This window comes from Panulirus ornatus, chromosome 58 (assembly GCF_036320965.1).
Source record: "Panulirus ornatus isolate Po-2019 chromosome 58, ASM3632096v1, whole genome shotgun sequence".
Taxonomy (NCBI): domain Eukaryota; kingdom Metazoa; phylum Arthropoda; class Malacostraca; order Decapoda; family Palinuridae; genus Panulirus; species Panulirus ornatus.
Window position 1 is genome coordinate 35270392 of NC_092281.1, and position 27002 is coordinate 35297393.

Below are 27002 nucleotides of genomic sequence, written 5' to 3' on the forward strand. Positions count from 1 at the left end.
CTTGTTGCGTGTTTGGGAAGAGCAGTAAACTACAGGAATATATTGGTCTAATGTCCCCTGCTCGTCCAACAGCAGATATTGTATGGTCTGAGACATTATTTCTGGTGGAGGTGGATTCTCTCCGGCATTGCGTAAATCACTTCCACAAACTTGCGCCATTTTGCACAAATACAGATCCGATATGATGCATTTCCCAGCTCTGTTACGTTATGGACCCTATTCATCCTAGCCTAACCTAGCCTAAATAAAAAGGTGTGGAATAATGTGCAACATTTCTCCTTCATTACAAGTGATAATAAACCTAGGCTAAACAGCAACCAGGAACGTCCATATTTGTCTAACTTCTCACATGTCTGTGTCATCTGTCTGCAAACATGTCGACCATTACCATGAGGGCAATTGTGGCTTTTGATTTTGAATATCACACGTTTCCTCTCTGCCGTGAGATCTTCATACTTAAATAAAATGGTGGGCCGTAAGAAATATATGTCCATCGAAGGTCAACTATATGGCTCAGTTCTATCATCAGTTTCTAAGAAAACTGAAAACGTGAGGTCCCAACGAGATTCGAACTCGGATTGCTGGATTTAGAGTCCAGAGTGCTAACCCTTACATCATGGGACCTGATAAGAAAAGATGTGATTCCATCTAAATGTTTTACATATAATCAACCAGAGGCCATTCCTCCCTCCCTGCCTGCAGGGTTCAAGGTTTTCTAGAAGGTTCTCGAAGATTCTGGTGAGGAACTGCCATTGAGAGGACGTTGTTATACCTCATTATCATTGATTTTGTTGACTTTCCGATATAGAAAGGTAGATAGATAGATCGATAGATTGGTAAAAGTATAAATATTTAGATAGATCGATAGGTACGTAAGGCTGTATATGTTAACTTTCACAGAAATCATTGATACCTGCGTTATTCTGCAAGAAATACATGTACTTGGATGTAGTGATAATATGAGTTAGGTATAAGACCTGTCGTGTTGAGGTTGTAGTGATTGTGACCATTGACTTCAACCTTAATGGTGTAGTGATGATAAAGTTGTAGTGAAGATAAATCTTGAAGAAGGTCATAATGTTCTTGTGAGTACAAGGATCCATCGTATATGAGTACTTCCTACCTGAAAGTCAACAGTTACAAAATGGATATAACAACGTCCTCGGACAACCAACTACAAACATCAACCATAGAGTGAACCTGACTGTCACCTAACGACGACCTCTCAAAGGTAATGATCTTACCAGAATCTTCGAGAACCTTCTAGAAAACCTTGAACCCTGCAGGCAGGGAGGGAGGAATGGCCTCTGGTTGATTATATGTAAAACATTTAGATGAAATCTTTACTAAATACACCTCAATATTTTTGGCTCAAAACTGCTATGAAAGTTCACTACACTAAAGTTCATCTCAAATTCATCATATGTTCACTACACCTTTGTGTTCACCCTTGTGTTCATTATGTCCTTACGTTTCTAAAGTATTGTATGTTAATTATATATCTATCTTATCTATATAACACAACTATGTAATTTAATCGTTTCTATCTTTACTAAATACACCTCCATATTTTTGGGTCAACACGGCTATGAAAGTTCACTACACTAAAGTTCATCTCAAATTCATTATATGTTTACTACACCATTTTGTTCATTATGTCCTCACGTTTCTCAACCACTGTATGTTAACTATGTATCTATCTTATCTACATAACACCACTATGTAAGTTAATCGTTTCTATCTCTACTAGACATACCTTCATATTTTTGTCTCAACACGGCTATGAAAGTTCATTACACTAAAGTTCATCTCAAATTCATTATATGTTTACTACACCATTTTGTTCATTATGTCCTCACGTTTCTAAACCACTGTATGTTAACTATGTATCTATTTATCTACATAACACCACTATGTAAGTTAATCGTTTCTATCTTTACTAAACATACCTTCATATTTTTGTCTCAAAACGGCTATGAAAGTTCGTGTGCCTACACAAATCTCATCAAAAGGACAATAACAAAATACCTTCCGTATGGACAGAGTTACTCGAATCGTCGAAACCCGGAGAAGGGCGAGTCAATGGGAGCGTCAACAGGCTATTGCGTGGCGTCGCCAGCACACCGTTCGTCGGGAACGTCGTCGCCCTCGACAGGAGCCTGCGGTGGACGAGCGGCAGGCGAGAGTGAACCGCATTGTTGCTGCCCGCAATGCTGCCGCTCTGCGGGAGAGACTTGGAGCTCGCGGGATACACATATTAGTCACCTGTGGGGAAGTAGTAGACTCCCCCACCATCGTTCCACAACCCACCCCCTTATCAACGGCAGTCGTGGCCCAACAAACCCACCCGCCAACTGCACCCCCCCAGCCAGTCGTGGCTCAACAAACCTACCCACCAAATGCATCACCCCCACCAGTCGTGGCCGAACAAACCCACCCACCAACTGCATCCCTCCCTCCAGTCGTGGCCGGTCTCAACTTGGAAGCATACCTCGCGGAATACATCCTCAGTGAGGTCCAGCTGCGTAACATTGAAGTATTTCGGGATATTGGAGAGGGCGCCGATGGATCAGTTCAGCTCGTGCGATACAACGCACAAGATATGGTCCTTAAAACATTGATAGACGAGGGCAAGAAGGACCCTCTCCTGCACGAAGCTGCCATTCACATCACCCTGGCCGGCGCTGGAGGGGCCCCATTGCTCAAGGGGTTGGCTTTCCATCCACCAAGACTCCTCATGTCCTACGCTGGGCAAGCCTACGAGAACTATCTGCAAGATCGCAGCGTCCAGGAGGTTCTCCAGTCTCTCATCTCCATTGGCTACAGATTGATAGAAATTCATGATAAGGGGGTCATTCATGTTGATTTCAATGGGAATAACGTGACGGTCACCCAGACCGGCGATGGCCCAGACTTCCACATCATCGACTACGGTCTGAGCGCTTACGCTGGCTAGGTGGTAACTGTATAAGCTGATCCACGCATAAATAACTGGATTGCCCCCGAAATCATGCAGAAGAAGCCAATTTCTCCTGCTACCGACGTCTACTCCTTCGGGCGACTCATTGCAATATTGGTTGAGTATTTTCTTCAGGACGAGGGGATCCGACACCGCCTGTGGCAGCTTGCCCAACGCGCCCTTGACAATGACCCACAGCACCGCCCCCGTCTGCTCTCCCTAGTCCGAGACTTGCAGGTCATCGCGGAGTCCTAACCAGATGGCAAATAAACCCACCCACCAACTGCATCCTCCCCTCCAGTTGTGGCCGGTCTCAACCTGGAAGCAGACCTCGCGGACTACATCCTCAGTGAGGACCAGCTGCGTAACATTGAAATACTTCGGGGTATTGGAGAGGGCGGCAATGGATCAGTTCAGCTCGTGCGATACAATGCACAGGATATGGTTCTTAAAACAATAATATATGAGGGCCAAAAGGACACTCTCCTGCACGAAGCTGCCATTCACATCACCCTGGCCGGCGCTGGAGGGGCCCCATTGCTCAAGGGGCTCGCTTTCCATCCCCTAAGACTCCTCATGTCCTACGCTGGGCAAGCCTACGAGGACTATCTGCAAGATTGCAGCGACCTGGAGGTTCTCCAGTCTCTCATATCCATTGGCTACAGACTGAAAGAAATTCATGATAAGGGGGTCATTCATGTTGACCTGAAGTGCAATAACGTGACGGTCACCCAGACCGACGATGGCCCAGTCTTCCACATCATCGACTACGGTCTGAGCGCCTACGCTGGCCAGGTGGTAACTGTATAAGCAGACCCACGCATACATTACTGGATGGCCCCCGAAATCATGCAGAGGAAGCCAATTTCTCCTGCTACCGACGTGTACTCCTTCTTGCAACTCATTGCACTATTGGGTGAGTCTTGTATTCAGGACCAGGTGGTCCGAGACCGCCTGTGGTAGCTTTCCCAGCGCACCCTTGACAGTGACCCACAGCACCGCCCCCGTCTGCTTTCCCTAGTCAGAGATTTGCAAGTCATTGCGGAGTCCCAACCAGATACCACACACCACTGAGTGCACAGGCGAAGTTGGGAATAACCTTAAATCTACTCTTTAGTTCATGTCGTTTAGTTTCTACAGTACTTGGAAAAAACGAAGTTTTCGTTCAAAGAAAATATATCTCTATCAGTGCTTTACATCAAGGTCTGCTGGAGGTTTTCCCAATGCTGGTAGAGCATATGTCCAGCCGTAGTAATTGGCGTAAGATACAATATTGATGAAACCTATCTATCTATCTATCTCTGTAAGCATCTCTCTATCTAACTATCTGTCTATCTATTTCTTACACGCCTTTTACCCTCCTACATGTTCAGGCCCCGATCACTCAAAATCTTTTTCAATCCATCCTTCCACCTCCAATTTGGTCTCCCAATTCTCCGTTCCCTCCACCTCAGATACATATATCCAATTTTTTAATCTTTCCTTATTCATTCTCTCCATGTGACCAAACCAATTTCAATACACCCTCTTCTGCTCTCTCAAGCACATTCTTTTAATTACCACGCATCTCTCTTACCCTTTTATTACTTACTCGATCAAACCACCTCACACAATATATTGTCCTCAAACATCTCATATCCAACACATCCACCCTCCTCCGCACAAACCTATCTACAGCCCTCGCCTCGCAACCATATAACATTGTTGGAACCGCTATTCCTTCAAACATACCCATTTTTGCTTTCCGAGATCATGTTCTCGACTTCCAGACATTCTTCAAAGCTCCCAGAACTTTCACCCTACTCTGTAACTCACTTCCGCTTCCATGGTTCCATCCGCTGCCAAATCCACTCCGAGATATCTAAAACACTTCACTTCCTCCAGATTTTCTCCATTCAATTGACTTGTCCCTCAGCCCTACTCTGCCTGATAACCTTGCTCTTATTCACATTTACTCTCAGCTTTCTTCTTTCACACACTTTACCAAACTCAGTCACCAGCTTCTGCAGTTTCTCACCCGATTCAGGCACCGCACTGTATCATCAGCGTACTACAACTGACTCACTTCCCTAGCTCTCTCATCCACAACAACCTGCATACTTGCCCCTCTCCAAAAACTCTTTTATTCACCTCCCTAACAACCCGATCCATAAACAAATAAAACAACCATGGAGACATCACGCACCCCTGCCGCAAACTGACATTCACTGAGAACCAATCACTCTCTTCTCTTCCTACTGGAACACATGCCTTATATCCTTGATAAAAACTTTTCACTGCTTCTAGCAACTTGCCTCCCACACCATATATTCTTAATACCTTCCACAGAGCATCTCTATCCACTCTATCATATGCCTTTTCCAGGTCCATAAATGCTACATACAGATCCATTTGTTTATCTAAGTATTTCTTATGTACATTCTTCAAAGCAAACACCTGATCCACATATCCTCTACCACTTCTGAAACCACACTGCTCTTTCCCAGTCTGATGCTCTGTACATGCCTTGACCCTCTCGATCAATAAACCTCCTATAAATTCCCAGGAATACTCAACAAACTTATACCTCTGTAATTTGAACACTCACCTTTATCCCCTTTGCCTTTGTCCAATGACACTATGCATGCATACCGCCAATCCTCAGGCACTTCACCGTGAGCCATACATACATTGAATATCCTCCCCAACCAATCAACAACACAGTCACCCCTTTTTTAATACATTCCACTGGTAAACCATCCAAACCCGCCGCCTTGCCTGCTTTCATCTTCCGAAAAACTTTCACTACCTCTTATGTTTACCAAACCATTCTCCCTGACCCTTTCACTTTGCACACCACCTCGAACAAAACACCCTATATCTGCCACACTATCATCTAACACATTCAACGAACCCTCAAAATACCCACTCCATCTCCTTCTCACATCACCAATACTTGTTCTTACTTCTCCATTAGCCTCCTTCACCGATGTTCCCATTTGTTCTCTTGTCTTACGCACTTTTTTTATTTCCCTCGATAACATCTTTTATTCTCCCTAAAATCTAATGATACTCTTTTGCCTGACATATCCATCACAATCAGTTTTACAAAATTCAGTGATATAGAAAAAAAGAATAATCATATTTCATTTATATTTTGGCACTTAAGACACAAAGACACCAACCATTAGTGGTTCGCTTATGACGTAGACATGAAAAACATTTTCTTTAATATAAAGAGACATTATTTTACTATATATTTCCCCCCCCCCCCCGACGGTCGGCTACCTTTTCGTGGTGGGGGGGAATTAGTGGACTGTGCATTGGAGACTCGCTTGTTTCCTTCGTACAGACCATGAACGAAAAGCCGACCATTTAGACATAATTAGCAAAGATATATCCTTATTTGTCTACTTCTGTGCTGGAGAAATAAAACTATTATTCTGGATTTCTCTCACTACTGAAGCTAATGTGATGGTTGTCTCTCCATCCTAACAGGATCGGATCATTTCTAATGACGGTAGAATCACTGGAGGTTGTCTGAGGATCCAGGAGTGGTGACCAAAGGTACTCAGTGCCTGGCGTTCCCTCCGGTTCGCCCTCAACCATACTTAGCTTTGTACCTTCGATGACCTTGGTCTATACAGGTGGTAGCAATCCCAGTGTGCTGTTGTCATTGGGTAAGGTATTGGGTCGTTCTGATGTTGTCGAGCAATATACGCTCAATGGGGAAAAATTCACGATTTGATAGGATCAGGTAACCTAGTTAGTGTGTTTTCATGACGTCACGAGTAGTGGAAGCGAGAGCCTTTCCCAAAGAGGATACCAAGTTCCTGGCCACTACAGGACCTGTAATAACACACCTCATGGACGATTACTCGGAACAAGGTGGATGGCATCCGAACAAATGCTTAATGTTGAATAAGGCAGTTCATTCCAAAGGACTTGCACCAAGGTAAGTAGAGTGCTCAGGTTGGCCAGATGTTCCTCATGGATGCAGTACGTGTCTTCCATAAAGTTGGGAACACCTTATCATTAATGGTATGGGACAAGGGTCACAAGAACGCATGGACATCAACGCCAGCTTCCCGTCCTGCTTAAGATGGCTGATAGATCGCTCATAACTAGTGAATTACATGTTATAAATAATCTTGCTGACGGGATCATAGTTAGCAAGATCGTCTACACCTCTTCTCCATCATCCCTCTCTGGGGTTTACACATTATCAAATAAATGTCTTAAACATTGTTGACAGATACGTACGTATGTTGTACAAAGACTATAAACGAGAGATAGGAAAGTGGCTGCCTCGTCGTGTGACTTGACCAACGAACAAACAAACAAACAAACGTTTTCTGGGAAACCTCCTGGATGGCTCTGTCAAGGGTCGTTTGACAGCAGATACGTGCGAGATTCAAATCATTGTTTACCAGAAACTTCACAATGGCCGGCGGATGTTATCTATGCGTTATATGCAAGGGTAGGAAAATTACCAACACAAAATCGCATTTTTCACAGTTTCCAAAGGACAAAGAGATGTATTTTTTTTATATGAAATGGTGATGTATTAACAAATATAAGCGTAGGAAATAAATCTACTGTTCTAGTAGTACTACAGACATTGTACCTTGCTGAAATGCTAGCAGGGATTTTTCATTGTGAATATATACATCACATATACTGAAGTTCTGAGGTTGACATTAACTATCATTCAGTATTATAAATATTACTGATGATAACAGATGTACGAGACTGAGAGATGTCTTGAAAACTGTGACATCCATCAAAAATAAGTCATCAGACGACTTGCATAAATATTACAAAATTTGCAGCCATCACTTTTCCAAGAGGAACTATGTTAATAATTCCAGACTTTGTTATGCTGCTTACCCTGATCAAAATTTAGAAGGTAATTCGGATATCTTTTGTTTCATAACCTGATTTTCATCAAATATCTTTTCTTGGATTGTCGTTGTCATATATTTCGTATACGGTATATTTCTCTTCATAAAAAAAAAAATCTATGCCAGTAAAGCACATGGTCACCAAATTTTCATGAATCAGGAGTTGTGGGAGTATGTGATAGAGTGTAAGAAAGTAAATTCATAAATTGATATGGGTAAAACTGAAAGTTGATGGAGAGAGATGGGTGATTATTGGTGCATATGCACCTGGGCATGAGAAGAAAGATCATGAGAGGCAAGGGTTTTGGGAGCAGCTGAATAAGTGTGTTAGTGGTTTTGATGCACAAGACCGGGTTATAGTGATGGGTGATTTGAATGCAAAGGTGAGTAATGTGGCAGTTGAGGGAATAATTGGTATACATGGAGTGTTCAGTGTTGTAAATGGAAATGGTGAAGAGCTTGTAGATTTATGTGCTGAAAAAGGACTGGTGATTGGGAATACCTGGTTTAAAAAGCGAGATATACATAAGTATACGTATGTAATTAGGAGAGATGGCCAGAGAGCGTTAATGGATTGCGTGTTAATTGATAGGCGCGCGAAAGAGAGACTTTTGGGTGTTAATGTGCTGAGAGGTGCAACTGGAGGGATGTCTGATCATTATCTTCTGGAGGCGAAGGTGAAGATTTGTGGGGGTTTCCAGAAAAGAAGAGAGAATGTTGGGGTGAAGTGAGTGGTGACAGTAAGTGAGCTTGGGAAGGAGACTTGTGTGAGGAAGTACCAGGAGAGACTGAGTACAGAATGGAAAAAGGTGAGAACAAAGGAGGTAAGGGGAGTGGGGGAGGAATGGGATGTATTTAGGGAAGCAGTGATGGCTTGCGCAAAAGATGCTTGTGGCATGAGAAGAGTGGGAGGTGGGTTGATTAGAAAAGGTAGTGAGTGGTGGGATGAAGAGGTAAGATTATTAGTGAAAGAGAAGAGAGAGGCATTTGGACGATATTTGCAGGGAAAAAATGCAAATGAGTGGGAGAGGTGTAAAAGAAAGAGGCAGGAGGTCAAGAGAAAGGTGCAAGAGGTGAAAAAGAGGGCAAATGAGAGTTGGGGTGAGAGAGTATCATTAAATATCAGGGAGAATAAAAAGATGTTTTGGAAGGAGGTAAATAGGGTGCGTAAGGCAAGGGAGCAAATGGGAGCTTCAGTGAAGGGGGCTAATGGGGAGGTGATAACAAGTAGTGGTGATGTGAGAAGGAGATGGAGTGAGTATTTTGAAGGTTTGTTGAATGTGTTTGATGATAGAGTGGCAGATATAGGGTGTTTTGGTCGATGTGGTGTGCAAAGTAAGAGGGTTAGGGAAAATGATTTGGTAAATAGAGAAGACGTAGTAATAGCTTTACGGAAGATGAAAGCCGGCAAGGCAGAGGGTTTGGATGGTATTGCAGTGGAAATTATCAAAAAAGGGGGTGACTGTATTGTTGACTGGTTGGTAAGGCTATTTAATGTATGCATGATTCATGGTGAGGTGCCTGAGGATTGGCGGAATGCTTGCATAGTGACATTGTACAAAGGCAAAGGGGATAAGAGTGAGTGCTCAAGTTACAGAGGTATAAGTTTGTTGAGTATTCCTGGTAAATTATATGGGAGGGTATTGATTGACAGGGTGAAGGCATGCACAGAGCATCAGATTGGGGAAGAGCAGTATGTTTTCAGAATTGTTAGAGGATGTGTGGATCAGGTGTTTGCTTTGAAGAATGTATGTGAGAAATACTTAGAAAAACAAATGGATTTGTATATAGCATTTATGGATCTGGAGATGGCATATGATAGAGTTGATAGAGATGCTCTGTGGAAGGTTTTAAGAATATATGGTGTGGGAGGCAAGTTGTTAGAAGCAGTGAAAACTTTTTTTCGAGGATGTAAGGCATGTGTACTTGTAGGAAGAGAGGAAAGTGATTGGTTCTCAGTGAATGTAGGTTTGCGGCAGGGGTGTGTGATGTCTTCATGGTTAATTTGTTTATGGATGGGGTTGTTAGGGAGGCGAATGCAAGAGTTTTGGAAAGACGGGCAAGTATGAAGTCTGTTGTGGACGAGAGAGCTTGGGAAGTGAGTCAGTTGTTGTTCGCTGATGATACAGCGCTGGTGGCTGATTCATGCAAGAAACTGCAGAAGCTGGTGACTGAGTTTCGTAAAGTGTGTGAAAGAAGAAGGTTAAGAGTAAATGTGAATAAGAGCAAGGTTATTAGGTACAGTCGGGTTGAGGGTCAAGTCAATTGGGAGGTGAGTTTGAATGGAGAAAAACTGGAGGAAGTGAAGTGTTTTAGATATCTGGAGTGGATCTGGCAGCGGATGGAACCATGGAAGCGGAAGTGAATCATAGGGTGGGGGAGGGGGCGAAAATTCTGGGAGCATTGAAGAATGTGTGGAAGTCGAGAACATTATCTCGGAAAGCAAAAATGGGTATGTTTGAAGGAATCGGGGTTCCAACAATGTTGTATGGCTGCGAGGCGTGGGGTATGGATAGAGTTGTGCGCAGGATGGTGGATGTGCTGGAAATGAGATGTTTGAGGACAATATGTGGTGTGAGGTGGTTTGATCGAGTAAGTAATGTAAGGGTAAGAGAGAAGTGTGGAAATAAAAAGAGTGTGGTTGAGAGAGCAGAAGAGGGTGTTTTGAAATGGTTTGGTCGCATGGAGAGAATGAGTGAGGAAAGATTGACAAAGAGGATATGTGTGTCAGAGGTGGAGGGAAGGAGAAGTGGGAGACTAAATTTTAGATGGAAAGATGGAGTGAAAAAGAGTGATCGGGGCCTGAACATGCAGGAGGGTGAAAGGCGTGTAAGGAATAGAGTGAATTGGAACGATGTGGTATACCGGGGTCGACGTGCTGTCAATGGATTGAACCAGGGCATGTGAAGCGTCTGGGGTTAACCATGGAAAGTTGTGTGGGGCCTGGATGTGGAAAGGGAGCTATTGTTTCGGTGCATTATTACATGACAGCTAGAGACTGAGTGTGAACGAATGGGGCCTTTGGTGTCTTTTCCTAGCGCTACCTCGCACACATGAGGGGGGAGGGGGTAGTTATTCCATGTGTGGCGAGGTGGCGATGGGAACAAATAAAGGCAGACAGTATGAATTATGTACATGTGTATATATGTATATGTCTGTGTGTGTATATACATGTGTACATTGAGATGTATAGGTATGTATATTTTGCGTGTGTGGACGTGTATGCATATACATGTGTATGTGGGCGGGTTGGGCCATTCTTGCGTGTTTTCTTGCGCGACCTCGCTAACGCGGGAGACAGCGACAAAGCAAATCAAAATAAATAGATAACAATAAAAAAAAAAAAAAAAAATATATATATATATATATATATATATATATATATATATATATATATATATATATATATATATATACATATATATATATATAGATTTGTATGGGTTTTCAGAAAAGAAGAGTGAATATTGGGGTGAAGAGGGTGGTGAGAGTAAGTGAGCTTGGGAAGGAGACCTGTGTGAGGAAGCACCAGGAGAGACTGAGTACAGAATGGAAAAAGGTGAGAACAATGGAAGTAAGGGGAGTGGGGGAGGAATGGGATGTATTTAGGGAATCAGTGATGGATTGCGCAAAAGATGCTTGTGGCATGAGAAGAGTGGGAGGTGGGTTGATTAGAAAGGGTAGTGAGTGGTGGGATGAAGAAGTAAGAGTATTAGTGAAAGAGAAGAGAGAGGCATTTGGACGATTTTTGCAGGGAAAAAATGAAAGTAAGTGGGAGATGTATAAAAGAAAGAGACAGGAGGTCAAGAGAAAGGTGCAAGAGGTGAAAAAAAAGGGCAAATGAGAGTTGGGGTTAGAGAGTATCATCAAATTTTAGGGAGAATAAAAAGATGTTCTGGAAGGAGGTAAATAAAGTGCGTAAGACAAGGGAGCAAATGGGAAGTTCAGTGAAGGGCGCAAATGGGGAGGTGATAACAAGTAGTGGTGATGTGAGAAGGAGATGGAGTGAGTATTTTGAAGGTTTGTTGAATGTGTTTGATGATAGAGTGGCAGATATAGGGTGTTTTGGTCGAGGTGGTGTGCAAAGTGAGAGGGTTAGGGAAAATGATTTGGTAAACAGAGAAGAGGTAGTGAAAGCTTTGCGGAAGATGAAAGCCGGCAAGGCAGCAGGTTTGGATGGTATTGCAGTGGAATTTATCAAAAAAGGGGGTGACTGTATTGTTGACTGGTTGGTAAGGTTATTTAATGTATGTATGACTCATGGTGAGGTGCCTGAGGACTGGCGGAATGCGTGCATAGTGCCATTGTACAAAGGCAAAGGGGATAAGAGTGAGTGCTCAAATTACAGAGGTATAAGTTTGTTGAGTATTCCTGGTAAATTATATGGGAGGGTATTGATTGAGAGGGTGAAGGCATGTACAGAGCATCAGATTGGGGAAGAGCAGTGTGGTTTCAGAAGTGGTAGAGGATGTGTGGATCAGGTGTTTGCTTTGAAGAATGTATGTGAGAAATACTTAGAAAAGCAAATGGATTTGTATGTAGCATTTATGGATCTGGATAAGGCATATGATAGAGTTGATAGAGATGCTCTGTGGAAGGTATTAAGAATATATGGTGTGGGAGGAAAGTTGTTAGAAGCAGTGAAAAGTTCTTATCGAGGATGTAAGGCACGTGTACGGGTAGGAAGAGAGGAAAGGGATTGGTTCTCAGTGAATGTAGGTTTGCGGCAGGGGTGTGTGATGTCTCCATGGTTGTTTAATTTGTTTATGGATGGGGTTGTTAGGGAGGTAAATGCAAGAGTTTTGGAAAGAGGGGCAAGTATGAAGTCTGTTGGGGATGAGAGAGCTTGGGAAGTGAGTCAGTTGTTGTTCGCTGATGATACAACGCTGGTGGCTGATTCATGTGAGAAACTGCAGAAGCTGGTGACTGAGTTAGGTAAAGTGTGTGGAAGAAGAAAGTTAAGAGTAAATGTGAATAAGAGCAAGGTTATTAGGTACAGTCGGGTTGAGGGTCAAGTCAATTGGGAGGTGAGTTTGAATGGAGAAAAACTGGAGGAAGTGAAGTGTTTTAGATATCTGGGAGTGGATCTGGCAGCGGATGGAACCATGGAAGCGGAAGTGGATCATAGGGTGGGGGAGGTGGCGAAAATTCTGGGGGCCTTGAAGAATGTGTGGAAGTCGAGAACATTATCTCGGAAAGCAAAAATGGGTATGTTTGAAGGAATAGTGGTTCCAACAATGTTGTACGGTTGCGAGGCGTGGGCTATGGATAGAGTTGTGCGCAGGAGGATGGATGTGCTGGAAATGAGATGTTTGAGGACAATGTGTGGTGTGAGGTGGTTTGATCGAGTGAGTAACGTAAGGGTAAGAGAGATGTGTGGAAATAAAAAGAGCGTGGTTGAGAGAGCAGAAGAGGGTGTTTTGAAATGGTTTGGGCACATGGAGAGAATGAGTGAGAAAAGATTGACCAAGAGGATATATGTGTCGGAGGTGGAGGGAACGAGGAGAAGAGGGAGACCAAATTGGAGGTGGAAAGATGGAGCGAAAAAGATTTTGTGTGATCGGGGCCTGAACATGCAGGAGGGTGAAAGGAGGACAAGGAATAGAGTGAATTGGAGCGATGTGGTATACCGGGGTTGACGTGCTGTCAGTGGATTGAATCAAGGCATGTGAAGCGTCTGGGGTAAACCATGGAAAGCTGTGTAGGTATGTATATTTGCGTGTGTGTTCGTATGTATATACATGTGTATGGGGGGGGTTGGGCCATTTCTTTCGTCTGTTTCCTTGCGCTACCTCGCAAACGCGGGAGACAGCGACAAAGTATAATAAAAAAAAAATATATAGATATAATCATATATATATATATATATATATATATATATATATATATATATATATATATATATATATATATATATATATATATATATATATATATATATATATATATATATATATATATTATCCCTGGGGATAGGGGAGAAAGAATACTTCCCACGTATTCCCTGCGTGTCGTAGAAGGCGACTAAAAGAGAAGGGAGCGGGGGGCTGGAAATCCTCCCCTCTCGTTTTTTAATTTTCCAAAAGAAGGAACAGAGAAGGGGGCCAGGTGAGGATATTCCCTCAAAGGTTCAGTCCTCTGTCCTCAACGGTACCTCGCTAACGCGGGAAATGGCGAATAGTATGAAAAATATATATATTTTTTTTTTTGCTTTGTCGCTGTCTCCCGCGTTTGCGAGGTAGCGAAAAAAAAAAAAAAAAATATATATATATATATATATATATATATATATATATATATATATATATATATATATATATATATATATATGTATATATATATATATATATATATATATATATATAAATATATATATATATATTCTTTCTTTTCTTTCATACTATTCGCCATTTCCCGTGTTAGCAAGGTAGCGTTAAGAACAGAGGACTGGACCTTTGAGGGAATATCCTCACGTGGCCCCCTTCTCTGTTCCTTCTTTTGGAAAATTAAAAGAAAAACTGAGAGGGGAGGATTTCCAGCCCCCCGCTCCCTTCCCTTTTAGTCACCTTCTACGACACACAGGGAATACGTGGGAAGTATTCTTTCTCCCCTATCCCCAGGGAATATATATATATATATATATATATATATATATATATATATATATATATATTTTTTTTTATTATACTTTGTCGCTGTCTCCCGCGTTTGCGAGGTAGCGCAAGGAAACAGACGAAAGAAATGGCCCAACCCACCCCCATACACATGTATATACATACGTCCACACACGCAAATATACATACCTACACAGCTTTCCATGGTTTACCCAGACACTTCACATGCCCTGATTCAATCCATTGACAGCACGTCAACCCCGGTATACCACATCGATCCAATTCACTCTATTCCTTGCCCTCCTTTCACCCTCCTGCATGTTCAGGCCCCGATCACACAAAATCTTTTTCACTCCATCTTCCCACCTCCAATTTGGTCTCCCACTTCTCCTCGTTCCCTCCACCTCCGACACATATATCCTCTTGGTCAATCTTTCCTCACTCATTCTCTCCATGTGCCCAAACCATTTCAAAACACCCTCTTCTGCTCTCTCAACCACGCTCTTTTTATTTCCACACATCTCTCTTACCCTTACGTTACTTACTCGATCAAACCACCTCACACCACACATTGTCCTCAAACATCTCATTTCCAGCACATCCATCCTCCTGCCCACAACTCTATCCATAGCCCACGCCTCGCAGTCATACAACATTGTTGGAACCACTATTCCTTCAAACATACCCATTTTTGCTTTCCGAGATAATGTTCTCGACTTCCACACATTCTTCAAGGCTCCCAGGATTTTCGCCCCCTCCCCCACCCTATGATCCACTTCCGCTTCCATGGTTCCATCCGCTGCCAGATCCACTCCCAGATATCTAAAACACTTTACTTCCTCCAGTTTTTCTCCATTCAAACTTACCTCCCAATTGACTTGACCCTCAACCCTACTGTACCTAATAACCTTGCTCTTATTCACATTTACTCTTAACTTTCTTCTTTCACACACTTTTCCAAACTGTCACCACCTTCTGCAGTTTCTCACATGAATCAGCCACCAGCGCTGTATCATCAGCGAACAACAACTGACTCACTTCCCAAGCTCTCTCATCCCCAACAGACTTCATACTTGCCCCTCTTTCCAAAACTCTTGCATTTACCTCCCTAACAACCCCATCCATAAACAAATTAAACAACCATGGAGACATCACACACCCCTGCCGCAAACCTACATTCACTGAGAACCAATCACTTTCCTCTCTTCCTACACGTACACATGCCATACATCATCGATAAAAACTTTTCACTGCTTCTAACAACTTGCCTCCCACAACATATATTCTTAATACCTTCCACAGAGCATCTCTATCAACTCTATCATATGCCTTCTCCAGATCCATAAATGCTACATACAAATCCATTTGCTTTTCTAAGTATTTCTCACATACATTCTTCAAAGCAAACACCTGATCCACACATCCTCTACCACTTCTGAAACCACACTGCTCTTCCCCAATCTGATGCTGTGTACATGCCTTCCCCCTCTCAATCAATACCCTCTCATATAATTTACCATATATATATATATATATATATATATATATATATATATATATATATATATATATATATATATATATATATATATATATATATATATATATATATATATATATATAGGGGAGAAAGAATACTTCCCACGCATTTCCTTACGTGTCGTAGAAGGCGAGTAAAGGGGATGGGAGCGGGGAGTTGGGAACCCTCACCCCCTTGTATTTTAAATTTCTAAAAGGGGAAACAGAAGAAGTAGTCACGCGGAGAGTGCTCATCTTCCTCGAAGATACATTATCTAAATGTATGTGGATGTAACCAAGATGAGAGAAAAGGAGAGATAGGTAGTATGTTTGAGGAATGGAACCTGGATGTTTTGGCTCTGAGTGAAACGAAGCTCAAGGGTAAAGGGGAAGAGTGGTTTGGGAATGTCTTGGGAGTAAAGTTAGGGGTTAGTGAGTGGACAAGAGCAAGGGAAGGAGTAGCACTACTCCTGAAACAGGAGTGATGGGAGTAAGTAATCAAGTGTAAGACAGTAAACTAGGTTGATATGGGTAAAACTGAAAGTTGATGGAGAGAGATGGGTGATTATTGGTGCATATGCACCTGGGCATGAGAAGAAAGATCGTGAGAGGCAAGTGTTTTGGGAGCAGCTGAGTGAGTGTGTTAGTAGTTTTGCTCCACGAGTCCGGGTTATAGTGATGGGTGATTTGAATGCAAAGGTGAGTAATGTGGCATTCGAGGGAATAATTGGTGTGCATGGGGTTTTCAGTGTTTTAGATAGAAATGGTGAAGAGTTTGTAGATTTATGTACTGAAAAAGGACTGGTGATGAGGAATACCTGGTTTAAAAAGAGAGATATACATAAATATACGTATTCAAGTAGGAGAGATGGCCAAAGAGCGTTATTGGATTACGTGTTAATCGATAGGCGCGCGAAAGAGAGACATTTTGATGTTAACGTGCTGAGACGTGCAACTGGAGGGATGTCTGATCATTATCTTGTGGAGGCGAAGGTGAAGATTTGTGGGGGTTTTCAGAAAAGAAGAGAGAATGTTGGGGTGAAGAGAGTGGTGAGAGTAAGTGAGCTTGGGAAGGAGACTTGTGTCAGTAAGTACCAGAAGGGACTGAGTACAGAATAGAAAATAGGTGAGAACAAAGGAAGTAAGGGGAGTGGGGTAGGAATGTGATGTATTTAGGGAAGCAGTGATGGCTTGCGCAAAAGATGCTTGTGGCGTGAGAAACGTGGGAGGTGAGCATTTTAGAGAGGATTGTGAGTGGTGGGATGAAGTAAGATTATTAGTGAAAGAGAAGAAAGAGGCATTAGGACGATTTTTTCAGGGTGATAATGCAAATGAGTGGGAGATGTATAAAAGAAATTGGCAGGAGGTCAAGAGAAAGGTGCAATAGGTGAAAAAGAGGGCAAATGAGAGTTGAGGTGAAAGAGTGTCATTTAATTTTAGGGAGAATAAAAAGATGTTCTGGAAGGAGGTATATAAGGTGCGTAAGACAAGGGAACAAATGGGAACTTAAGTAAAGGGGGCTAATGGGGAGGTGATAACAAGTAGTGGTGATGTGAGGAGATGGAGTGAATATTTTGAAGGTTTGTTGAATGTGTTTGATGATAGAGTGGCAGATATAGGGTGTTTTGGTCGAGGTGGTGTGCAAAGTGAGAGGATTAGGGAGAATGATTTGGTAAACAGAGAAGAGGTAGTGAAAGCTTTGCGTAAGATGAAAGCCGGCAAGGCAGTGGGTTTGGATGGTGTTGCAGTGGAATTTATTAGAAAAGAGGGTGAGTGTACTGGTGACTGATTGGTAAGATTATTTAATGTATGTATGACTCATAGTGAGGTGCCTGAGGATTGGAGGAATGCTTGCATATTGCTATGGCATCATTTTTGAAGGGATTAATCACATTCAGTCATAACTCCCGCACTTGGTTGGTGGTTAACTCTAATCTATTTCACGATCTGTGATTGTTTCAAGTCTATCTATTTCACGGATCATATTGTTACACTCGATATTAGCCGCTACTTGGACACGGAACCTGGCATCCCTTTCCTTGTGAGTGTCGCATAATGAAGTAGTTATTTGGGAATAGATTGATAATAGAGAAACTTGGCAACTTAAACTTGAATATCATTTGTTTTATGTGCTAATATACCGCCGCCCGCACTCATTTTGGCAACCCTGGCAACTCGTGATAGCTTAGACCCGGCAGATCCACTTCCTCCCCGGCGGGCTTGAAGCTGCAACCTCGAGATTCATATTAAGTGACAATTTTTTTTTTCACTGTGGATATTTATTTTTATGATATTGTCTTCTACTTGTTATATTAGATAATCATCATGATATAGATGTTAAGCCCAATGCAATAATACTGTGTACGCACAGTTAAAAGGCTGAAACGATATCAGTTTAAATACTAACGTAATAATTTGTCGGCAACAATAGCAACAACCAATGACGTGTCCCTGTCACCTAGTCGGTCTGGAAGGAAGTGGAATCGGCCGGTTATGTTAGCAGCGTTGCCAAAATGACTGCGGTATAGCTATAGGTAATGATAGACTTTACGTTTGCCTTGCACAACAACACAGAACCAGGCGGGTAGCAGAGTAAGTGTTTACCTTTCAAAGGTTTCTGGGAATCGAGACTAAATACTGGAGAGTGAGTTTATATTCCTCATACATAAGTATTAAAGGATCCATGATCACTATACCCAGTCTGTCCCATCTATCGATCAATATAATCAGTCTCTCCCATCTATCGATCACTATACCCATTGTCTCATCTATCAATCTTCACTATACCCTGTCCCATCTACCGATCTTCACTGTACCCAGTCTGTCCCATCTACCGAACTTCACTATACCATCTCTGTTCCATCTACCGATCTTCACTATACCCAGTCTGTCCCATCTACCAAACTTCACTATACCCTGTCCCATCTACCGATCTTCACTGTACCCAGTCTGTCCCATCTACCGAACTTCACTATACCATTTCTGTTCCATCTACCGATCTTCACTATACCCAGTCTGTCCCATCTACCGAACTTCACTATACCCTGTCCCATCTATCGATATTTACTATACCCAGGCTCTCCCATCTACCTATCTCTACCATACCCTGTCTGTCCCATCTATCGATCAACGCTATACCCTGTCTGTCCCATCTACCTATCTTTACTATACCCTGTCTCTTCCATCAATCAATCTTCTCTGTACCCTGTCCATCGAATATACCGATCTTCACTATACTCAGTCTGTCCCACCTATCGATTTTCGCTATACCTTGTTTGTCCCATCTATGGATCTTCACTATACCCTGTTTGCCCCATCTCTCGATTTTCACTATACCCTGTCGGTCTTATCTGTGGATCTTCACTATACCCTGGTTGTCCCATCTATCGATCTTCGCTATACCCTGTCCCTCCTATCTATGGATCTTCAGCATACCTAGTTTATTCTATCCATCGATCTTCACAATACCCTGTCTGACCCATCTGTTTATTTTCGCTATACCCTGTCTGTAACCATCTATCAATCTTCACTATACTCTGTCTGTCCCATCTATCAATTTATTATAATCTGTGTATCCCATGTAAACATCTTCACTATACCCTCTCTGTTCCATCTATCGATCTTCGCTGTAACCTATCTGTTCTATCTATGGATCTTCACTATAATCTATATGTCCCAATCTGTCGATCTTAACTATTCCCTGCCTGTCCTATTTATGGATATTTCACTATACCCAGCCTGTCCCATCTATCAATCTTCACTATACCCTGTCTGTCCCATCAATCAATTCATTATGCTCTTTGTGTCCCAACTACACATCTTCACTATACCCTCTGTCCTATCTAGCGATCTTCACTGTACCCTGTCTATCTCACCTATCGATCTTCACTATACCTTGTCTGTCCCATCTATGGATCTTCACTATACCCTGTCTGTCCCATCTACAAATCTTCACTGTACCCTGTTAGTCCCATCTAGGCAATTTCACTACACCATGTCTCTCCCATCCATAGATATTCACTATACCCTGTCTGTCCCATCTATCAATCTTCACTGTACCCAGTCTGTCCCATCTATGGATATTCACTATACCCTGTCTGTCCCATCCATCGATCTTCACTATATCCAGTCTGTCCCATCCACCTGTACCCCTGGTCACCATGTAACAACCATTAACCCACCTACAACATTTTAGATGGTCTCTACATTTAAAATCGCCGAAGTCGACTATGCTTTTGTTTCTATGTGGGATATTAGAGCATGGGGGTACCTTACTATATTTTTCCATATCAATGACTCACTATATTTGTGGACGTACAAGGATAACCGAGGTTACTTCGTAAAGTTCATAACGTAATCATAGTATCTTCAACATGGAAGTTTTTGCAAAAAGCTCAGTTGTGGAGGTGGTCGAGCAGCAGCAGGTGCTCTGGGTCGCCCTCCTTGACCAGGCCTACCTGCCTTTCCACGATGAGGGTGATTTGCTGGACCGTCCACCACACGAGACCCGACTCCCACATATAGATGAGTTGGGCTGCGATGATGACGACATACATGTCATCGTGCCCACCAACGAGCAGTTGCAAGGGGTTCTCCAAACCGTCCTGCAGCGGTATACCATCAGGGTCGTCAACGTTCCATACAAAATCTCAAGGTCGAACGTCTGGGAATTCTTCAAGCAGTTCGGCGACATCGTTCGCTTCGACATGCAGTCCTACACGACCTACGAGAACCACCGCGGGATTGCCGTCATCCAGTACTCCTGCTATGCCTCCTACAAGAAGGCACTTCTTGCCGACGTGACACCACTTTCCGTCAACGGTCGCTGTGCAAAAGTGAAACCTCACCGTCCCACTGATGCTGACCAAGTGACCTCGCCCACTCAAGTGGCACTGCAGCCCACACTCCCTACCAGACCCACCATCCATGAGGAAATGCAGCCCACCACACTTGTCAGGCCCACCTTCAGGGAGACATGGCAGGTCTCAAGACCTGTCAGGCCCACCATTCAAGACCGACTTGGTCCCCCAACACACGTCAGGCCCACCATTCAAGACCGACTTGGTCCCCCAACACATGTCAGGCCCAGCGTTCTAGACCGACTGGGACCAATAACACATGACATGTCCTACGTTACAGACCGACTGCACTCCGCACCACGTACGGGCGTTAAAAGGCGTGTCGAGATGACTCACGCTCCCCGTGCCAAAAGATTCAGTTGGTGAGGAACCTGAGTTCTTTCTTCCTGTTGGTGCTGCAGGAGAAAACGGCCCTAGAGTGGACACTGGAGGTGTGTTTGTGTTTGTGTTTGGGTTATCACTGAGGAACCAACACCAAGACAACTTTAGTTTCGCCTCGCCAAGGATAACGTTAATCTGGCGGAAGTCTGGCTTTCTCCCAGTAGTGGATGACACATAATATCTACGTAGGGACGTTGAAAAAGAAAGAAAAAAATATGGGAACATTATTCCCCCCCCCCCCCCCGAAAAAGAATACATAAATTCACGGGGATAATTTCCTTCGTCTTCAAAGAAAACATTAAACTCTTCCGACGCTACCGTGCCTTCCATAAAGCAACCCTCAAAGAAATCACTTTGCGCAAGGAGTCGGTTAGCCAATCTTCATATGACTGGGGCTATTCTTCCCTCTGATTGATTCATTTTTCAAGATTAAGGAAAGTTATAATAAAAATATTGTATTGAGTTTCTCCGTTGGCGTCAGGGTAAACACCCATCCCCCCCGAAGCTTGGTTACCTTTCCGTGGTGGGGGGGACTCCATGGATTGGGCAGTAGCAACCATCGTTGGTCGCTTCTGTTCAATCCATGAACGAAAAACCAAGCATCTTGAACGTAATTGTCGTATGAATTCACTTGGTGTCAAAACTGACGCGAAAGTGGTTGTCTCAATTTTGTCAGAAATGTTTGTGCGTTTCGGCCTGATGGCGGGAGTCGGTTTGGCGCTGTGGTCATGAGAGAATACGAGGAAGATTGGCAACCGTCCCAGAAGTAGCTACAGTGAGGCCCAGCAGCTGTCCCTAATACTGTGGAAGGCACTCATGTAAGGTGTGCAGTGAGGCGCAGCAGTAACAAGGGAAACGGACAACCAAAACAGCAATCTTGATCATCAGGAGGCTATCCAATGCTCAGAGTAGATAAGGACGATTATTGTATGGCTTCGCTCAGAGGATGAAAATATATACAAGTATACAAGCTAGTCTTTTAAAGTGTCTCAAATCTACGGAGAATAAACAAAAATCTATGAAAATATTTCTTATAATATAGTAACCTGTAATGAGGTTAGTGATTTTGTATATTTTATGCAACCTACTTTAACAAAGTTGATCAGGGAATTGGCCAGATATATATATATATATATATATATATATATATATATATATATATATATATATATATATATATATATATATATATATATATATATATCATCTTGGTGTATGGGAAGGCCATATGGGAGACGGAGAGAGAGGCAGGAGCAGGAGAGAAATGATCAAACCTTCCCTCTTGTTCATAGTTGCTGCCTGAAATTTGTCTTCTGATAGTTCTACAGTTTTTGTTTGTGTTTGTTATACTAATTATTAACAGAAGAAAATTGTAATATAATAATTAAAGAAAATTATAGTAATTATAATTTAGAATTGTTATAGGTCAAGATTTGTACGTGAAGCGGAAGACCAAAATATGGTACGGGTCAGCCAGTCGTGAGTGTAAGCGACAGCTATTGATAGTTACTGGCTTTAATTTATGATCATTTATGATATCTATTTTTTACTATTGTGTTAGCTGTTTTAAGTATTTGTTTTGTTTGCAGACTAAAACTTCTCTTATATGTTATTGTTTCTTGGGAAATTCTAGTTAATCGAGACGTTCATAAAGAATTATTTTTGGTCAGTTTGTTTTGTTTGAACAGACATGCATGGTGGTAAGGGACAGAATAAAAGTTACGGTTTGTTTATATTTGTTATTGTTAATTAGTATTTTTCGTTTCATTTCTAACATTAGCTGTTTAAAGTGTTTGTGTTGTATTTAGACAAAGTTCTTTTTCAAATCTTATTGATTACCACATGAAAGCTAGGCTCTATAAGTGTCAAGTAAACAGTATGTGATATTTTGAGTTAAGTCGAGGTGCTATTTACCACTGGCGTTTAGATATTTGAGACCCTTGGGGATAGATTTGCCAAGATTATCACGGCCAAATTGACTGGATGTCAACCTAGGAGCTAGGCAGAATTGGATATCATAAAAACCCTAAACAGTCGGTGGTTCCTGGGGCCTACCCTCCATCCTCTTGTAACTACGCTGCTGATTACCATTTTGTTCTTTATATTTTTCAGAGGAACAAGACACTTCTGCATCTCTGTAAAGTTAAGGACTCATTGAAATGAATTCTTCAGATATCATCTGCAGTAAAAGGTAAAGCTGACAAGTTACTTTGCTCTTCTTCATAATGGGTCTTCCCTGATGTTTTCAATTAATGTTTAGCCTACCTAAATTTTCCATTCGCACTAATATATTTGGATGGTGTACGCAGACTGTAATTTGAAAGGAATGGCCTCGCTGAGCCCCAAGATGACCCTGTTTAAGAGAATACTTTTATTGTGAAGTAAAAATGTCGTACAAGATGTAAATCATTTCCAAAGCTTTTCTCTTTTCCTCATGTTGCCACATTAAAGTATTTAGTTTCCTTGAAACTGCATGAAATATTCATATGTGTGTAACTATGATTATTCCATTGATAATTTTATTTCATGGATTTTCCATGCTTTATGCTGATATCTATCTTCTTGTGTTTAATTATTTCATTCTGGTACCAGTTTTCACAACACGTTATGTACTTTTGATTCTTATATTTGGACTCCAGTTTATTCTTGCATTATGGCCTCACCAGTCTAGCGACAACAAAATTGGCTGTAATATTACTAATCCATGTAAACTGTTTCATTGTTTATCTTTGCTATGTACTGTACACCTGCAGTTGCCTTTTTTTTGTACCTTGCATCAAACCAATAATTTTCATATGTATTCCTCTCAGTGTTATTGTTTACCAGTAAATTAGTTTATGTACATGTTTGGAGTCAGTTCTGTGTTATTATATTTCTAGTCCTGGACATTTTAGTGTTGTGTTTTCCATATGTTATCTTTAGCTTCTATGTTAGAGGTTATTTTTGTTTCTTATTTGATATATTATATATGGAGAGTCTTCCTACGATCATAACATTATGTTTGTATTAAACCATGTTCACAGCTCCCTTACCGACTGCCACTGTGGTGTTGTGTGTTTTAGTTATCAGGTTTGTTTCTTGAATTAGACCATCGTTGGGATATTGATTTCATCCCATATTTCTACTCCTTGTATATTTCGACATGAAGGATATTATATGGGAAATCTATACTGCCATAACCTTAACAACAATATTTTTTTCCTTTAGTAAGCTTAACAATATTATTTTTCCTTTAATGAACTTAGCAATATCTTTTTCCCATTGGTGTGATTGGCAGTATTGTTTTTCCCTTTACCACTGCTCTTACTACGTCTCTTCAGAAAACTAGTATAAAAATGGTATTTTCACTTTCAAAGTAATGTAATGACATAACGACTAAAAGATCTGATAACATACCAACCTCTTTAAAGCTAACAGGTGATCAATTTGAGACCTCTCATTCACTGGTGTAAAGTTAATTTTTGTGTAGTGTGTTATTTAAGGTTATACTCAGGCATCTGAAGAATTCACACATATGTGTTAACTACAGGGAGGTAATGGCCAGGTCATCTAACTACTAATTCCAGCTTATGACATGTGTTCATAGTGCCAATTATGTCAAAAAGCACTACTCCAATTTGTGCTTTAACTGCAGTCAGTGGTATCACCTCCACTGTACATCACTGTCATCCACTGGAGACTACTCAGAACACTGGACGTACAGCAGCCATTCAGAAAATAACTTACAACACTCCGTCACAAACACCTTCACCTCGAGCACAAATTTCCAATAAACAGCATTACAGAATGCGCATTTTCAGTCTTCACAAATAGATCATTCTACGCCACAGAACTGCAATGACAAACTAAAGATTTTGCAATTCAGTGCTAGTAATGATAAGAACAAATACACAGAAATTCTCAGCTAATTAAGAGAATGCAGTATCCTTGTAGAACTCATCTAAGAAGCTAGTCTCACATCCAGATCTCACAGCTGTAAGAAATAACAGACAAGGAGTAGGTACTCATAACACTTATTCACCAAACCATAATTTTCTCCACAACTGACACCATACAACAGCTCACAGACAACAACAATATCCTATAAACACAGTACTAGGCGCAAGATAATCAATATCTGCATACCTCCTCACTCTACATACCCCATAAGATACACTACCCAGCATCAGAACCTCGGTAAGATGCTACCATTATTAAAGATTTGAATGTCCACTTTGTTCAGCATTCACACTTATGATCTCTGAGGTGAATCTCTTCAACTGTAACTTCTCAGTATACTTAACCTATGCAACCAACCAACCAACCAGACTCCCAGTCCACCACTTCCTGCAGCTAACTTTGTGAAACAACATTCTGCTCACACCAGCATTACATGGAAGGATGCTACGGCAACCATCCTCTGACCACTTACCCATCCTGAGCACACTCCATCCAGCTCACCCAGTCAATACAAAAGACAGCTACCTGGGTCAGAGGAGTGCAACGTGACGACCACCTGAGTGCTGGATCACTAAACAGGCGTCACTAACCCTCCAGATACCCAGGCGGTTAGTACTGGTAATATACCTCCCTGGTTGTTAGCTTCCTACAAACTACTACCTACTCCCATAAATTACACACATCGTAAAGTAAAGAAACCACCTTACACACAACCACTCACCATTGATAGAAATCAGAGATCAAATCAATATTCTTAAATAAATCTATCATTAACCTAATCATATAGAGGCAAACAGATAACTGGCACTCCTTCATCAACACAGTGAACCGAAAGACCCACATCACCACTCGTCTCACCAGTCCTCACTCATGAAGCACACCTGACTCATCACAGTAAAATCCATTGTCCCAAAGAACTTACAAACATACTCATGAGACACTTCTCAAAAATTGCCCACAAACCTATTTCGCCTTTAAAAAGGAAAGTTGTGAAAAATCTACCCAAAATCCATTCAGAGACAATCGCCCACGTACCCTTCACTTCCACTAATACAAACATTGCCTTTAAAATATTAGGGAACTTTCCTCCTACAGACCTTAATAATGTAACAGACTTTCACATGAAACACTACGGTCCATTTGCTAATGGGTTTGGAAGCCTCTCACCAACATGCTCTTGAACTGACCCAAATGCAGCAGTCGCACAACCAGTCTTCCACCACCTAAAGCAGTGTACCTGGACAGAAGTCCCACAGACTTTACATATGTAATGAAAATAGATAATTAAGGTTTTTCGTAGTCATTGATTATGTTAAAATTTTAAGTTTTCTGAGTCTATTTAGCCTAAATTTTGTGAGTCTATTTAGCGTATGTGAGGACATTAAAAAAAATAGGTAGTAAGGATAACAATCTGACCTCAACAGGAAAAATGTAAATATTGTGTTAGGGATGAATGTTTCACAATCAAAGGTTCAGCTAAGGATTTAAAAACTTCCATTAGTTTCTTATATATTAGATGTCCTCGCTGCTCTGATATCTAGAAACTGTACCTTTGATAGAGGTTACATTTTAACATCCTTTCAGTTCTATGTAGCCCTTAAACTTGCACCTTTAGAATGCATTTTTGTTGCTTGATATTCTGTTTGGTGACTTTCCAAGGCATATTTGAAGGCAAGTCTGCCTCCACATTAATGGATCTATTAGGTCTTGCCGAACAACAGATGCTGCTGTCCTCAAGGCAAATGACCTGTAAGTAGAGAAGGTGAAGAATCATTGTTTAAGCTTGTATTTAAGAGAATTGATATGATATACAGTTTGTTGTGCAACTATGTAGCTATTTTCCTGACAG